The sequence below is a fragment of the Quercus robur genome, chromosome 4 (genome assembly GCF_932294415.1).
Source record: "Quercus robur chromosome 4, dhQueRobu3.1, whole genome shotgun sequence".
Lineage (NCBI taxonomy): Eukaryota > Viridiplantae > Streptophyta > Magnoliopsida > Fagales > Fagaceae > Quercus > Quercus robur.
In genome coordinates, this window is record NC_065537.1 from 7,094,749 (window position 1) to 7,100,748 (window position 6,000).

Below are 6,000 nucleotides of genomic sequence, written 5' to 3' on the forward strand. Positions count from 1 at the left end.
AATGCTCTTCTGACTTGGACACCGTTTATGGTGGCCATCAGATAAAGGGGTCTACGATGATATGGATGTTCAACCTCCATGTCCTAATCAGTGAAGGTTATTGCATTGGTTGTCTCCAAGTAAGCTCGACTAGCATGGGATTCTACTATGAAACATTCCATCCTTGAATCTGCTGCTATACTCATGAGGGACTCTATGGCCACCGTTTTTGCTTTTGGCCCAAATCCTAACTGGTTGAATAGCGATTTGAACTTAGGGTTCTTCTGAAGGGTCTTGACTGTGCTTGGATGGAAGGATCCTTTAGATTCTTCTACTTCCACCAGGTTCCCATGGATTACTACAGCCACTACCCCCTTTTCCCTTGTGATTGGGCAGAGGGTTCCTTTGCACTTCGGGTTCCTTTTAAGTGAGCTCCAGGGTTCCCTCTCTAAGCTTCTTGTAAAAAAGCCTACGAAGGGTCCAACAGTAATTGGTAGAGTGCTTGACATAGTTATGAATCCTGCAAAACAAGGGATTCTTCCTTTCTTCCTCAGTTGGTGGCCTGGATACAGTAAATGGCCTGACAATTCCATCTCTAATCCATTTATCCAAAACATGATTCAATTCCTCTACAGTACGTGGGATCATAGGTGGTTCTTCGGCAATTTTTCCTTCAGGTCATTTCTTCTTTTCTCCAATTGATGTTATCATGGCCTGGGGTACTAGCACCCTTTTTGTCCTTATGGTTAATGTGGTCCTTCTAGTTCTTTGTAACAAGTCAGGAAACCTGGGTTATGCATAGATTTTTAAGATTAAGCCTGTAGTCAAAGAGCATGTCGGATATGCAGGTCTCCATGAGCTCATTTTCTTCATTGTCTCCATAATAGTCCAGAGAAACGTCTTTAAACCTTTTAATGAACTAGATAGGATCCTCTCCAGGCCTTTTCCTCACCATCTGAAGGCTTTGGAAGGTGACCTTGTCCTCACCTGGGTAATATTTTGCACAGAACCTTTCCATCATTTCGTCCCAGCTCTTAATGGACCCAGGTCTCAAGGTGGTGTACCATGTATATGCTTTGTCTACTAGGGACTTAGCAAACTCCCTTAGACACAGCTCCTTGTCTCTTGCGTAAAGGCCCATAGTGTGAATAAACCTACTCACATGTTCCACGACACTTCCATTTCTTCCATCAGAAGGATGGAACTTTAAGGGTTCATATCCTTTGGGATATGGCTTGCTAAGGAGCTCTGGTGAGAATGGGCATCCCGAGAAAGTTGCTTGGGGATCCTTGAGAGTTTTTCCTTTTCTAGTTCTAGTAGGGCATTGACATCTGCTAGTGTGAGGTACTGGGGGTTAGCTCCACCTCCTACCGCCGACCCTCTTTGTTTGGGCTCTATCTTGGTTGACCACAAGGGGGGCGTTATCCTTGATTTTTTAGGTCCTGCCTTCTTTGATGAGACAGATCTCTTGCTGCAAATCCTTCAGAATTTCTACCATTCGGGCCACAGGGCCTAACTCCTGCCATGCGTGCCTCTGTCCTGAGACGACCTCCTGCTTTACTAGAGGTACTTCGCTCTCCTTTGTTTGAAGGCTACTTCATTTTCTCCTACGGGCTCAAATGCCATAGGTGGCACATTGGTACCTTTGTTGTTCCTTGGTCTTGGGTCTATACTTTGCGAAGGGACTGCTTCATCCCTCTCCTTTACCTAGTCCCCAGCAGAGTCGCTAAAATGTGAAGGTCCTTTTTTGGACAGTGTCCAAACCCAAGTAGAAAGAAAGGACCCTACAATGCTTCTTCCCTCTCCTTTTAATTGTTGTTTTAAGGGACTAGACTTGGTTCACCGCAGCTAAATGTGTTGATTACAAACCAAGTGGAGCATAGAGCAGGAATCCTACAATACATACATACTAGCAAACAAGAAATATATATGCATGGAACAACTAGAAACAGTAAAGGAGCAATGTGATAAAGGAAGACACAAAATAAACGTTAAGGATCCTTAAAAAAATGTGAGATATTCCATTACTTTTCTTAATTGTGTATTATAAAATGCTCACTAAGACGTGTTACAAGGTCTAAATAAGCTCAAAAATCACAGACTTAGATGGTTATCTGAGCCTTTAAGATTTGCAAAGTTTGAATCCCTTTGAATACAACTATGTTCTATAATGGCTATTTAAGGATACCGGACATTATTTTCTTTTCTTTTGCTACTTTGTTTGAGACTTTAACAGAGTTTTCTCAATGATTCTATTATAATTCACTGTTGCTGAATGCCCCTTCACTGTTGGCTGCTTTCCCTTTTTATAGTGTCATCCTAGGGTTTCGGAGTACCACTGATTCCCCTCCGTTACTCCCCTGGGAACCAAATCCAATGTTGTGCCAGCAACTTTGGTGGCTGGTTCCTTCCTTATTTCTCATAATTTTCTTCTTTTGGTGCTTTTTTCCTAAAAGACTCTTGTTGACTTTCCGTTTTGGGTTGTCCCTAGAGAGCTGACATCTAATCTCTCTTCCTTCAAGGCTCTTAAACCTCACATTTTCAGACTCAGCTTTTTGGCTACCTTTCCTTTTGTCATTTTTCCCGAGTGAGCTGATTCCATCCATACCAGGTTGAAAGTTTTCCTAACTACTTCCCTTCATGGTTCTTCTTTCTGGGCTCCCCGAGGTACCAGCCCCTTGTTCATGAATCGCTAGTCCCCAAGCTTTCTGGTTCCTTTCTACATCACTGGGTGGCTAATAAGGACGTATCTATTCTTCGTTCCTTGTGCTTCTTGGCACTCTTTTTGAGTTGTCTCAATCTCATCCTAACTTTGTTGCACGTCCTGAGGACCCCGAGCTCCTAGCAATCCCTAGGTATCCTGGCCCAGTTCTTATCACTGGACTCCCTAGTGATTTTCTGATCTTGGCAACAGGTCCTTTTCTTTCTTCCCTTTGTTTCATGGGTCCTAAGGCCTATCCATTCACGGGTCTTGGGCTTAAATCTTTTTTAATGGATTTGGGTCTATCATCTTTTTCCTTATTGTGAGCTCAAGCCTTTTATTATTATTTTTTTCATGGAGTTCAACTCACTGTGCCATTTTGGGCCTTGGTGCAGCATTGTAACTTTTTAGACCTCAACAAACTTTATTAATATTTTGTCTTTTTTTGACTTTTTGAATTTGGCTTTATCTTATCCATTGGTGTTGGTGTGTGTTGGTGTTGGTGAGATATTAATTGTCTTTTAGTGTAATGTGTATTGTGATTTGTGATTGTGAAATTTTCTGATTGGCAGCTGGCTCTTGTGAATGGGGGCATGAGGCTTGTCTATTGAGTGGGGTGGGGGGTGGACGGGCACATGGGGCTGGGTGGGATACTTGAATTGGTGGAAGTAAATGCACATGAGATGTGAGCTAGTGTGACTAATAAACAATAATTTAATTTACCAATAATTAATTGGGGAAAGCAACTAATAAACAATAATTAATAATTTAATTAATCAATATATTATAAAAGACAAAAAATAAAATAAATTATGTTAGGCTAAACAACAATTAATAATTTATAGTTAATGAAACAACAATATAACAAATTATAGTTTATAAAAGACAAACAAATTAATGAAACAACTAAACAACAAAAATTAAAAATTTTATTAATATTTCAAATGAACTTATAGTTTATTGTTTATTCTTTTGCTACCTTGGGAAAAATTCCTAGGAACTTATAGGAACACCTTGAAAAAAATTCCTGGAGTTGCCACTATGCCATACTACCTACTAGCTAGGTTTCCTCATTTTTATCACCATTAAAAAAAAAAAAAAAAAAAAAAAAAATTGCTAGAAACTCAACTTTTATCACAAATCGTTATGTGGCTAGCTGCGAGTAGTGGAGGTGTGCATTTAGCTCATGTACAGATTTCTACTGCGATCCACATCTCTGACTGTCTTGTTCTCTACTGCTTCCAAGCAGTTATTTTGGGGTACATTTAGCTCATGTACAGATTTCCCATAGGCCATAGATGTAGATGTGTTTGCTTTCTATTGATTTTATATCGACATAATGTTGCCAACACAGTTACATGTGTACTGTCGACTATACACACTGTTTTTGTATCAGATAATGTGTCCAAATGGATGAGAGAAGGTGAAAAGAAAAGTCTGAGAACTTTTCAAACGGGCTCCTGATGAAGCTCCAACCATTATTTTATTGACAAAATTGACTCCTTACGTGGTCCACGGGGTAATAACAATGAGAATGAAGCATCTCGACGAATCAAAATAGAATTTCTTGTACAGATGTAGTTATTTTGTTTCTCCTGGAAATAGATTAGAGTGATTTGTTCTATTCAAAGCATCATTCTTATATATTATAATTGTCATGATTAGATTAAGAATGGGAGAAAGTAGTTTGTCAATCACGTATTGTAGTTTATTAATATTCTGTTGGGTATGAATTTTTTACATTTCATGATTTGAGTTGCAAGGCATCTTATTGAACATTTTTATTCTTAAAATGAAATTGAGGGATTTAAAACTGAAACCTTTACTATGGTTGACCTAAGTCCTAACTTCAAGGTATTTAAACTTAAGTACTTTGATACCTATATATAAGAACAAGGGGATATTTAAAATTGCATAAATTAACCTAGAATTAAACTTATGAGTCACATTGTATAATTTTGAGAGAGAGTGGTTGAACATAAGTTAAGACATTAAACATTAATATCAAAGAATCAATTGGTTTTATGACTCAGGACAATCTATCATGAAAGTTATTTTCTTACTTAGACATCTATTAGAAAAATATAGAGGCTTGTAGAGATCTTCATAGAGTTTTTATTGGCCTAGAAAAAGCATATGATATGGTCACTAGAGAGGTTATTTGGAGAATTTTGGAAAAGAAAGGCTTTCCTCTAAAGTATATTAACTTGATTAAGATTTTGACAAAGCAATAACTAGTATGAGAACAAGTTGAGGCATTGCAAGTGAGTTTCCAATCATTATATATTTGCATCAATGATCAATATTAAGTCCATATCTCTTTGCACTAGTGATGTAACCGACGACTAATTTGTTGAGAATTCATGTGAATAAATTTGGGACTAAAACTTTTTGTTGTTGTTTTTACTCTTATATGCACCCTATTCACTATGATTGTACTATTATTTGTGATTTTTAATTAAATTTATAAAAAAGGGATTCATTAACATAAAATAGATGAGAAGATGACCATCCATTTCCTTGTTGGCCTTAAAATGGCAGGCTAGTTTGCAACTTTGCAATGCAATACATAATAACTTTATGTTTTAGTAGATAGTTAATACATAGCATTCATTGTCATACATTGTTTCCTTCCACTTATCTACATGTAACCCTAAATTGGAAATTTTCTTTAATACATTTCAGGCTGTATATATCCAACGATGCAAAAAATGTTCTGGTTCTTGCAGCCACAAATAGACCTTATGACCTTTCTGATGAGGATTTTAAGACATTATCTTTTGTAATTACAAAAGGTTTTCTCTGGTTCGAACACAAATAGTTAATGGGTGAGAACTGCATTATGGTATACGTTAAGCCTAACATTTTCCTCCTAAATATTCCATGAATGGTATTTATCGATCTTATTCAAAATTTTGTACCATTTATTCGCATATTTGTTGAGGTTAAAATTTGATACTATTTAACATCCAAATCCATTGTTTTTGTGGAAGCCAATAAGCCAAGTCCATTGTTTTTGTGCAAACGCACTCCAGTTTACAATCTTTTGTTAAACATCTTGTCCATTGTTATCAGTCACAGACGGTAGCGAATCAAGCTTGGTGAGAGAGACAGAGATCAGCGACTATTTATGAAATTAGGAGCTTAAAGGCAAATTATATCTTAGTTCTATTGAGGTATGTGTTTCATTTCTACAATCTCTGTTTGATTTGCTCTTTCATTGCTTTAGACTTTTGTTTTAACTTTTTCCTTTTTTGGGGTTTCTTATTCTATAATTGGTCGCTTGGTCTTTTTTCTTATATGTGGAGATTTTTACTTAG